We start from the raw sequence: 12,757 nt of genomic DNA, 5'->3' as shown, positions 1-12,757 counted from the left end.
CACACACACACACACACACACACACACACACACAAAAATTAAAAGAAAATTTGTTAAAAAAAAAAGATTTAAATTTCAGTTTTTGAATGACCACTGGAAAAGAGATTGAGCTCTACCTACCAGCATCCAATTCAAGTACTAAGACATGATACAATGCTATTCCTCTCTGAGCTGGGAAATCTAAAACGGGAGACCGCCGCTACCTTCACTGTTTGGATGGTATTTAGTGATTAAGATAGACATATATGAAGATGGGACTACAGCGCAGTGGTATAGCTGTTGTGAACAAGGCACTGGGTTCCACTGCTAGCAAAATACAAAATACAACAAAGGGAGACAATATTTCTGATGTGACTATAGATTCCCATGAACTAAAAATACTAAATCAAAATTAAGATGATACCAATCATCTCTTTATTTTTGGTATAAATCTTTGATAACTCTACATTTCCTTGGTTTTGGAAGAATATTAACATATTTCTAGGGAGAAAAGAACTAAAATATTAAGTTTAATTTTAATTAAACTTAAATATTAAGTGTTTTTCAATCACTTCTAAATTCTCCAATGTTACAGAATGCCTTATATGTAAATATACTAAAAATTTTATATGAATTTTTTTTTTTTTTTTTTTAGTTTTTTGAAACAGGGTCTTGCAAGCAACTGGTTACAAGACTGCTCTTCTCTACCTATCTCTACACACACAATGCAAATCCAGGGCATCTACCATCCAGAAAAAGAAATGGATATATTAAAGCTAGGCACGGTGGTGCTCAACTATAATCCCAGTACATAGACGCCTGATGCAGGAGGTCAAACTGAGCTACATAGTTGATACCTTGTCTCAAAAACAAAAAACCAAAAAAAAAAAAAACAACAAATCAAAAAACCACAAAACACAAATATACACACAGGGCCAGCAAGACAGCTCAGCGTTAGACAAGCTTAGGCAGCAAGGGGCCATGGTTTGATTCCTGGCACCAATGTCGCACCAGCCCTGGACCCAGGGTGGGCTGAGCTGGCCACAAAACACTCACACACACACACACACACACATACACACATTCCAAATGATTAAAAGAAGACTAAGAAACAAAGAACTGCATATACTAATCAAGACAAAACTACGAAATATTTGGCCACTGCTAAGCATGCACCTATAATCCCAGCACTTGGAAGTTCAGGCAGGAAAATCAATGTTGAGTTTAAGGGCAGCCTGGGCTATGTAAACAAGCTTAAGGCCAGCCTACACACAGCAAGAGCCTGTCTAAAAAAAATAAAAATCAAATATGTGGCCAAACAAGGATCACTGGAGATTTAAAAAAAAAAAAAAAAAAAAAAGGCAGGAAAAAGACAAGGTGAAACAAGTAAGTGTAAATGGCTTTGGGACAACAAACAGAAACACTAGATCAAATCAAACCAACACACACACCTCTGTACTATGCTTATTTTTACTGTCCTAGGAACCCAACCCAGGACCTCTCACATGCTAGGCAAGAGCTTCACTATCCTAAATGTTTTACTGTGCATGTACATTAAAACAAGATAGAATTTAGCTGAGCACAGTGGTGCATGCCTGTAATCCCAGAACTTGGGAGGCCAAGTCAGAGGTTTTCTGTGAGATTGAAGCCAGTGTGAACTACACAGAAAGAACCCTGTCTCAAAAAAAAAAAAAAAAAAAGAACAAAACACAAAAGAAACAGAACTTGCTGCTATGAAAAATAAAATGGGGCTGGCCAAATAGCTCAGTAGACTAGAGCACCTGCTTAGTCAGAGCACAGCGGCCAGGGTTCAAGCCCCTGCCTGCCATGCTGGCCCTGCCCCCCAGGACGCGCTGAGACGGCAATTGAGACTGGGCATGGTGTTGAGCGCCTGTAATTCCAGCACTTGGGAGGCTGAAAACAGGAGAATCACTACGAGTCTGATCTACATAGTGAGACCCTGTACTAAATACATGAAAAAAAAAAAGAAAAACAAAACTACCAATCACTGAAACTGTTAGAAATGAAACATACAACTGAAAAAATAAAGTTGGTATCAGGAAAGATAAAAAAGGGTCAGTGGCACAGCAGACAAATATGAGGTCCCGAGTTTGATTTCTGGAACGAAAAAAAAGGTGGAGTGCAGAGGCTTAAAAAACAAAATGGGTAAGGCAGCTAAAGATTGTTCTGTAAAATAAAAACAGAAACCTCACAATACTTAAAGGACAGAAACATTAAAAAAAAAAAAATAGCACAAGACAAACAGCATCAAAATGTTCATGACCTGAGAATTCTACCAAATATGTACAGAACTGAGAAATAAGACTGCAGATCAAAGGATATCAAGAAAGATTTTATACTCTGGTTTCTCTTCAGATCGTATAAATCTTTCGCCTTTTACTAAAGATTTCCGTGAAGATTTGTTTAAAATATCTGCAAATTCATAGTTTAAAAAACTTTTCATAGAGAAAAGGTCATTTAAAGAATACTTGAGGGACTGGAGAGATCACTCAGTGGAATAAGCGCTTCCCTGGCAAGTGCAAGGGCCTGAGTTCTGCCCAAAAAAAAAAAAAAAAAAAAAAAGAATACTCCAAAAGGAAAACTAGAATTATATTTGACTCTATCAGCAAAACAATGGAAGATGACTAAGGTCTTCAAAGCTCTGAGGGGAAAGGACCTCACCAATCACAAGAATTCACATCTCAAACAAATTATGAGAGAACTGTGTGTGACGGCAAACTAAAGACCTTTCCAGACTCACATATTCTGAAAGTGACTATCCACGAACTGCTTTGGAGAAATAATATGAAAATGTTTTTCAACCGAACTGAAAAAAATGAGTGGACTGAGGAGACCAAGAAATTCTAGCATGACAGTAGGTCATAAGCCAAATTATAGCAGAAAGTTGGAGAACTTGAAGAACGCAAAGACAAAATCAAAATCCATTCAAATTGCAAAATTAAAAAACTTAAAAATTTGCCAAGACAAAGGTTTTTTTCGTTTTGTTTTGGGCGAAACCAGGGATTGAACTCAGGCCCTTGCACTTGCCAGACAGGCACTTATTCTACTGAGCCATCTCACCAGCCCCTAAGATAAAGGTTTTAGAGGCACTAAGGGGGAGGCAATTCGAAATTGCAAAATATCTAAATAACTAAAAACTGTGGTATTATTTCAACAGCTGACTGACAGACTTAAGTGTCTTGTTAACATTATTAAATCACGTCATATGACTATCATTTTCCTCATATTACTTAATTCTGCGATATAGTATCGTTCATAGTAGAAATGCTATTTTTGGGTTGGCTTTTTTTTTTGGATCTTTTAAATAGGAAAATCAAAGATAATTATAGTTGAGTAACACAGTAAAAATGGTTTAAAAATCCACTACTGTATCAGTAAAAGAAGGTAATGAGGTAAAAGACACACAATTAGAAAAACATGGGAAGAATTCTGCATAATATCTGTGATCTCCAAAAATTAGATTTAAACACATTGAAAGTCATAAGTAAACCACTGCAATTCACCACAATAAACACCCAAGTGTATCACTGATGGCAAAAACCATTAAATTCCTCACTTTTCATGAATGACAGGGAAGAAAAGATGTATCATACCAGGCAGATACAGTGTTTACAATTCTGGTGGTAACCCTAGAATAAATGTTATCTCTGAGAGCAAGGCTCGGTGCCACACACCTATAATCCCAGCACTCTGAGGAGGCCACAACAAAAGGATCATAAATTTGAGCCTAAACCAGGCAATTTACCAACTTACAGAGACCATCTTAAAATTCAAAAAGAAAGTGGGCAGGCTGGGGCAGGTCCTGGGCTCAATCCTCAGTAAACCACCCAGGACCCCGAGCCCTGGGATTAGGTACAGGTTTAAAAAAATTTTACATTCCAAGTTCCAACACTCTATGGTGTCAAAGATTTCACAATGTGTTAAATAAAGCTTTTTAAAAACTTCTAGGACACCAATGACAACTCATTTTCCAAAAGCCCTCTGACTTACTGATTTTATTGTCACAAGTCTAATGCAGAAGAAAATTTACCTAAACGCAAACAAAAACAAAGGCATAGGAAGATTAATGCACAATTTTCTCTTAGCAAAACTCTCCTGCAGTGCCTAAATGCCTGTCTGTGAGAATGGTTAAACATTTCGTGGTAGTCACTGGCTATAGATCATTATCAGCAAAGACTAGGGGATAATGACCAGGACAAATACAGTGTAGTAAGAAGAGCAAATAGCAAAGAATATGTATAGTTTAATCCCTTTTCTATAGTAGTTTGTTAAAATGTTTTGTATATGAATAAGAACTCTGGAAAGAGACACAACAAATTATTTTAACAGAATAGTGCTTACCTCTGGAGATTCAGAGAGGGGAGGGGAAGACATTTACTTCTAATTGTTTAACAATTTAATGAATGTTTATTCCCTTTGTGGTAGAAGTTATAAGAAAAATAAATTTTACATTAATTCATCCAATTCTTTCCTTACCTTTCCATCCCTCCCATTAAACACAACTGCTGCAGCACCACAGAGCTCAGCCTTCCACAGGGTACAATGTGAATCCAGCTTACAACTCTCCCCAGATCTTACTTCCATGAGATACACAGACTCTATCTGCTGTCGTGTGTGACTGATGAAAGCAATAGTTAGTCTTCACCTTGGTTGGTGAAGAATGGCACTACTAATGAAACCAGGCTGCAAGTGAGATGCCTACATGTCAGTGATTTTTATTTGTCATCTGTCATCCTGATCACCCAAGACAAGATATAGAGGTCAAAGTAAACCCATTTTAACTAGGTCATGGTGAACACTTCTGTAAAATGCACACTCAGAGTGGGCTTCAATGGCAGGGCTGTTCTATTCTGAAGAACACATCAGTGTATTATGACCAGAGTTCACACATTTCTTTTTCCAGCAGGCACACAGAAATCCTGTAATCACGCTATTGACGCTTCCCAGGGAGAAGATGCTTTTAACCAGTTCTGTACAGCAGCACCACCTCTTTGCTCTGGGGAACCAGTGTAATGTTGAAACCTGGGAGTCATGAGGTTTCCAGTTTCTGCTCTGGGCTTTTCATCTTCAATCAACACAGTGGATACAAAAATCAAAACAACATGGCAGAACGAAGGCTTTTCAAACTTTACTGTGCTTAGAGTTTTTGTTTTTGCTGTACTTTTGCAGAACCATCAATAGTAAAAGAAAAGACTGGAGAAAAATAGACTGAGAACATACACAACAAAAGTTCTGGTCATAGAAATATTCATAACAAAAACATCTCATTTTTATTCAACTCAAGATGTATATTTTAAAATGTCAAAATAACACACCCACAAAAAAACACAGCTTTTGTTGACCTTTGTTATTATAAGACATTGCAAACCTAGTGAAATCAAGCAACATATTGTTATAAATCCATAGAGTACTTCCATACAAGATGAATATATCAAATAGTTTGCCTATTACCCCAAAAATGCAGATGGTGGTTCTCAAAGACTCATATATATTATCTATTCAAAAATAAACAAGAGCCAAGTGTGGTGGTACACACCTATAATCTCAAGTCACTTGGGAGGCTGAGTCAGGAGGATTAACATATGAGGCCAGCCTGAGCAACTTAGCAAAACCTCTATCAAAGTTTTAAAAAAACAAACAAACTGGAAATACAACTCAGTGGTTGGGCATTTACCTAGTGTGGTAAGGTCCTGGGTTCAATCCTTAGTATGTAAAAAACAAACAAAAATCAAGCACGTGTGCAAGCAGATAAAACCAAAGAGAACTCCGGAGGTGGTACATGGGGAATGTTGAGACTAAAAATTTCCTTAACAATTTCCTATGGTTCTGATACGACAGTGTGGAAGGTATGAGGAATTATACAAAGTTTTAGAAAATAAGTCAGTTCGATTTCAATGTTATTTATTTAAATATAGCTTACAATACAGTTAATTAACACTTCTAGACCTAAGAAGCACTACTGAAAAGATAACATATCCTATCCAAACTCTTGATTAAAAATGTATCCCCCCCTTTGATACCTCTCCTAATCAATTTCCTCTTTACCTAACTTCTTAAGCTAAAATACTGTATGATCTCTGCTTTACATGTTTTTTGCTTTACATGATTTTAGCATTTGTCCCTGACATATATGGTTTAAACAATGCACGTGTATTGTGGAGGACGCCTTCTGTTTAAGACTTACACTGTCACAAAAGCCCTGAGAGATAAGCATCACTGGTCTCACTTGATAGATGAGGAAATGCAAGCTGAGACACAAGTTCAGAAGCAGAGCTAGAATTTACGTACAGAACTTTTGATTTTGGGCCGGGGAGATGGCTCGGTAGAATAAGTGCTTGCCTGACAAGCACAAGAGCATGAGTTTAATCTCCAGTTCCGCAAAACAAAACAAAACAAAACAAAACAAAACAAAACAAACAAACAAAAAAAAACCCTGATTTTTAGCTCAGTAATGTTTAAAGAATCCCTGAAGAAGAAAAAGATTGGTCCTAGTAGAAACTATGTACACAGAATTCTGGACCAGCCTGGACCAGTTCAATTTTCTTCTTCCTTATTATTTATTTCTATTTTTTTTATTTTTTAATTTTTTTCTTCCTTATTTAACCACAATAATTACTCTATATTCTTTTGTCATTAAATTTCAGAGTGATATATTAGTTTATCCCTTCCTTCTTATAGAGAAAAAAGGTGTTAGAAATATTGTATTCATCAAAAAAAAAGAAAAGAAATATTGTATTTATCACTGACTTTGAAAAGACACAGTAAACTAGTACTATTCTACACCAATCCTTCTTTTAAACAGATAAAGAAAACCGGCTGTGGTTGCAGTTCAGTGACAAAGTACTGTGAGCCCCTGGGTTTAAGAGAAAAAAAGAGAAAGAGAAAAAGATCGCCAAAAGAAAAAAAAGAGAAGAGAAAAAAACATATGAACATACCATTTACAGAATATAACTGGCTGGACCAGTAAAATCATAAAAATGGGTTTAAATTCAAACAGATTTAGTTTCAAAATACAATACCTTATTATTATTCAGTCTCTTTAACCAAGAGGTCAACACAAATACATGTATATAACAACTTTTTTTCCTCCTCACCACTAGGGGATGGAACCCAGGAGGTTGGCCGCTGGAAGTATATTCTCACCCATGTGCCTAGATATATAAAGATGAATTTTGGCATCTATACATAATCTAGATGCAGACGGAAATGATTGTAATAACATCCCTGTTAATTATGTGCTAACTGCTCAATACTTAAAAATGGTCTGGATGTAGGCCAGGAGTAGTGTCACACACCTGTAATTTAGCACACAGATGGCTAAAGCAGGTAAATCTTTGGGAATTCAAGACCAGCCTAGCCTGGGCTACAAAGTCAGTCTGAGGCCAGTCTGAAATACATACTGAAACCCTGTCTCAAAAAAGACCAAAAAATAGGGGCTGGGGATATAGCGCCACAGCATAAGTACCTGCTTGGCAAGCACAAGGTCCCAAGTTTGATCCACAGTACAAAAAACAAAAACGAAAATGAAAACAAGAAAGACAGACAGACAGACAGACAGACAGACAGACAGACAGACAAGAAGGTAATTAGGTTGGTAGGTAGGTAGGTTGGTCGGTCAGTCTGGATGTGTAGCTCAGTGGTAGAGTTGTTGCAAGGTCCTGGATTCAATCCCCAACACTACAACCAAAATAAATAAATAAACAAATTTTTGTATCTGGAACAGACATTAAGAGAAAATTCCTGTTCTAAAAAGTTTTCAGGGCAGGGGAGATAGCTTGGTGTTACAAGTGCCTCCCTGGCAAGTGCAAGGCCCGGGTTCAATCCCAGGTACTGCATGCTGTGCCAGCCACCAAAACTGGGTGTGGTGGTGCATACCTGTAATCCCAGCACTGGGGAGGCTGAGACAGGAGGATCATTATAAGTCTGAGCTGAGTAGCAAAACCCTGTGCCAAATAAACAAAAAGACTTTTTTAAATGAGAAGAAAAAAAAGTTTCCATCCCTACTTAGTCCAAATCAACATTTCAAGGTTACTACTGTGCAACTCAAAGAATAAAAATAAAAGGCTCTTGTGATCTAAATCAATTTTACAAGTTTAAGATCCTTGTAAACATTAAAAACTACCATAAAAAAGACATGAAGATAGGAACAGTGGTGCCCAACTATAACGCCAGCTAATCCAAAGACTAAAGTATGAGGATCTCTTCAGCCCCACAGTTTGAGACCAGCTTGAGCAACATACTGAGACCCAACTGCCCGCCCATAAGTCTATTTGACTATTCAACATTGTTTTCCATAGGAAAATTCTACAGACCAATGGCATAAGTAGTGGTACTACTTAAGTGGTGCCTATAATGTGTATGTTCTGTTCTGTAATCAAAACACTAACAATGTATTCAAAGTTCAGTTTTAATTATGGCCCAGTGCGATGGCAAATGCCTTTAATCCCAGCACTCAGGAGACTGAGGCAGGAAGATCACTTGAAAGTTCAAGGCTAGCCTGGGCTACACAGTGAGTTTAGGGCAAGCCTGAAATGCATACTGAGACCCTATCTCCAAATCAAAACAAAACAAAGTCTTAACTTACAGTCTTAATCTGTAAGTTTTAACTCAGTAGTTAAAAAGAATACCCTCGATTTATTATTTGGGGTGAAGATACAATGGAAAAAGACTAATTTGTTTAATAGAAGACAAATTTTGTTTTAAAGATCTCCATGTCTCAAAGGTATCATCTATCAGATTTAAATGAGCTCAACAGGGCTGTGGAGATACCGCTCAGCGGTCTAAGCTCCCGCCTGGCAAGCGCAAGGACTAGGGTTCACCCCCAGTGTCACATGCTGAAACTGTGTGGTGGCACATTCCTACAACCCCAGAACTGGGGAGGCTGAGACAGAAAGATCACTATAAGTTTGAGCTACATAGTGAGACCCTGTATCAAATATATAAAACAATTTTTTTAAAAAACGAGTTCATTGAAATACTTGATTTTAGAAATAGCTGCTACTTTTAAAGTCACAAGAACTACAAATCTTACCCATATTAATCATGGTAGATATTTTTCCCTGTACTGAAATACAATTATGCTGTGCTTATTACCGGATATGTGTTAGAAATGAAGATACCACTGAAAGTGCTGCTCAGGGCCAGGGAGATGGCTCAGTGGAATAATCGCTTCTCTGGCAAGCGCAAGGGCCTGAGTTCAATCCCCGGTTCCGCCCAAAAAAAAAAAAAAAAGAAAGTGCTGCTCTGAGGCCAAACACCTCCAGTCATCATGTGGCTCATGAAGCAGTGGCTGATCCCATCCCCATACTGCCAAAACCCAGCGCTTCACTTGGCATAGAGAACACAAGAATTATCTCAATGTATGAACAAACAAAAACATCCTTGCGGGGGCCTACCCCATAGCTCAGTTCTTTAAGTGGCTGCTTCAACCAATCTGTCAGGCTCAGGTTGCTGTGGTTCAATCCCCACAACTCAAGCCAGCCAAACCTGCCCTGCAAAAAAAAAAAATCTTCTGCCTTAAGGGGCTGGGGAGATGGCTCAGTGGAATAAGCGCTTCCCTGGCAAGTGCAAGAGCCTGAGTTCAATCCCCCCCGCCCCCCAAAAAAAAAAACATCCTTGCAGTGATCTTCAATGCACACAACAAGCTGGCAGGGAAATTGTATAAACAATTCTTTGGGGCTGGGGAGCAATTAGATCACACTAGCTTGTCCAGCATTTGCAAGGGCCTGGGTTTGATAAACAGCACCATTTTTTAGAACCAGTTCTTTCTTTGCCTATATTCAACCTGATAGTTAAATAATTTTACAATTACTGTAATTTGTTAGTATAAGGTACGTAATATGAGACTAGTTCTCAGAGTTAGTCATCAAAGCTGAAAATTCATTTTGATATTTACTGCTTTATATAACTTAAACCACATAAAATAGTTAAATCTATCCATCTTAAACATACCCTAAAAACTAATTCTTAGACACTGAATTTAATAAGTAAACTCTAGGATTAAAAGATTAATGCAAGCAAACTATTTTTTTTTTAATGTTCATTTATTTATTTATTTATTTATTTATTTGTGTGTGTGGCCAGCTCAGCCCACCAGGGGGCGGGGCTGACTGGCATGTGGTGCTGGGGGACTGAACCGCGGTCCCTTTGGTTTGCAAAGCTTGTTCTAAGTAGGTGCTTTAGATCACTGAGCCATCTCACCAGCCCACAAACTATTTCTTAAGAAAAACAAGTTCCCGGGGCTGGTGAGATGGCTCAGTGGTCTAAAGCACCTATTTAGAACAAGCTTAGCAAAGCACAGGGACCGCGCCGCGGTTCAATCCCCCAGCACCACATGCCAGCCAGCCCCGCCCCCTGGTGGGCTGAGCTGGACACACACACACACACACACACACACACACAAATAAATTAATTAATTAATTAATTAAAAAAAAAAGAAAGAAAAACAAGTTCCCATTTCAACTACTACACTATTTTTCACAATGCTAGGTGGAACACGGCATATGCTGCTCAATAAGCAAGTGAATGCTTCCTAATCACTACCCGGTGAAAACATTACTGCTGATACTGCTAAAGCTCACTCCATGTTACAGTACGCAAGCCCAATGTCACTGTTACTAAATCTTGACCACTCTAGACTGGGAGTTACCACACAGACTGGAATTTTTTTTTAAGAAAAGAGGGGGTAAAAATCAATTCCTGACCTCTGAGAATTAACTTTATGCTCAATCCAGTATCATTTACCCAACATTTCTAGCTTACTTTGTCCTCTTGAATTTCATTACATGCATATTTCAAATGTAGTCATTCTGAAACAAGATAATACTAAACAAAGTAACTGCACAACCCACATAATTTGAATCCCACTCATCAAATGCCAGCTACTTGTGTACCAACTGCAGCTTTACCCTCACTCTAGTCTGCCTTCCCTGTAAGATCTGACTGATAATCACAGAGCTGCCTCTATTTTCTGGCAGCACCACCTTTGAGGAAGCCTCTGCTTCCTCTGACCATACAAAATTACCAATTAAAGCCAAACTCCTATTATAGATTTTTATTCTCCATGGTTCCCTATGACCTCTGGTCTCTGTTGCACTGAGTCATAAAACCAACTTGTTCAACTACAGGTATGTGTCTAGGGATCTTTAGCTGAAAGATACTGACTGAAATTTCTAGTTTCACAAACTACAAAACATGCCTTATTAAGACATATAATTGGGGGGCCAGGGAGATGGCTCAGTAGAATAAGTGCTTCCCTGGCAAGTGCAAGGGTCTGAGTTCAATCCCCAGTTCCGCAAAAAAAAAAAAAAAAAAAGACATATAATCACAGGGAGGGTAGTAATGGATGATTTTGTTATACTATTTCTTCCATTTTGCTTTTAATGTCAAGATCATGTTAAAACAAGCTGAATGATTCAGATTTAGTATAAAGCATCACTTCAGACTATATCACACTAAAAAGTAGGAAGGTACAGGATCAAACTGTCACCGTGACTTGTAGAATATTACCAGTCTGCCTCAAAATAAAAATGGGGAAAGGGCTGAAAATATAGCTTTTTGTTTCCTGATCACAATCCCCAATCAATCAATCAATCAATCAATCTCTCTCTCTCTCTCACACACACACACACACACACACACACACACACACGTACATTAGCTGTGAGAAGGCAAGATTTTCATCTATACTTCTTTAATTAAATAAAAGCCTTTTGTTACCCGGGCATGTTGAGGCATGCTTCTAATCCCAGCACTGAGAAGACTGAGGCAAGTTTGACTGGGCTACCTAATGAGCTCAAGACTACTCTGAACTACACAGTAACACCCTGTCACAATTAAGAAAAAAAAAGGCTTTTGTTGCTATGCAGGCAATTGAACCCAGGGCCTCAAATATGCTAAGTACTCTACCACTGAGCAACAATGAAATACATTTTTAAATCAAAAACCTGGGGCTGGAGAGATAGCTCAGCAGCATAAGCACCTGCCTAGCAAGCATAAGGTCCTGAGTTTGATTCCCAGTATCCCCCCCACCAAAAAAAGAAAGAAATAGCTCCCATTCCACAGTTCAGAGTTTTTCCTAAATCAAATCAAGAGGTACACAAACTAAAAATGACAACTTATCACAAATAACAAGCTTCTACTTATAAATGACTCCAGCATAAACACTAAGCAAGACATTTGTCAGAATACAAATTTTAGACCTTCATACAGTAGCAGGGATCTGTATTCTTGAGTCTAAAACAAGCCTGGGAAAAAGTGCAATCCATCTCAAAGTTACTCATACACACACTGTCTCATGCATACAGGGATAGAACTCAGCTGAGTACTCACTAGGGCCTAAGTTGAGTACCCACCTGTAAACACTTTTATGCAAATATATACTTCATTCACACTCATGCTTAACAAAAAAAGTTGGTAAAAAGCTAGGTATAAAGGCATAGGTCTTGTCATCCCACGTCCTCAGGAGACTGATTTTAATCTCAATTTTAAAATCAGTTTAGAAGGGGTTGAGGGGGGAGGAGTCACCTATTTCCTACCTTACACAACCCAAGAAGATTTTAACATCCAGGACACCTGCCTGTGGGAGGGAGCAGGGAGGAGTCTCAGTTGCCCAAGAGCCTACTGCTTTCTTTTTTCTTTTTTTTAATATTTATTTATTTATTTATTGTGTGTGTGTGTGGCCAGCTCAGCCCACCAGGGGGCGGGGCTGGCTGGCATGTGGTGCTGGGGGATTGAACCGTGGTCCCTGTGCTTTGCT

General features: G+C 38.3%; 1 protein-coding gene and 1 non-coding gene across 2 annotated transcripts in view; one reads left to right on the top strand and one right to left on the bottom strand.

The window, feature by feature from the left end:
* The window catches only part of Wdr33 (WD repeat domain 33), a gene marked incomplete at its 5' end in the record, with an annotated part of 72,542 nt that overhangs the window by 38,437 nt on the left and 21,348 nt on the right, over positions 1 to 12,757 (bottom strand). The window lies entirely within an intron of this gene.
* On the top strand, positions 2,336 to 2,454 carry LOC111815318. Its single transcript, XR_002820024.1, has one exon. It is a non-coding gene; the product is annotated as a U5 spliceosomal RNA (small nuclear RNA).

This window comes from Octodon degus, unplaced genomic scaffold, assembly GCF_000260255.1.
Source record: "Octodon degus isolate 3935 unplaced genomic scaffold, OctDeg1.0 scaffold00014, whole genome shotgun sequence".
In the NCBI taxonomy this organism is placed as follows: Eukaryota; Metazoa; Chordata; class Mammalia; order Rodentia; family Octodontidae; genus Octodon; species Octodon degus.
The sequence above is the reverse complement of the archived record's forward strand: the minus strand, read 5'-3'. Positions and strand labels throughout refer to the sequence as shown.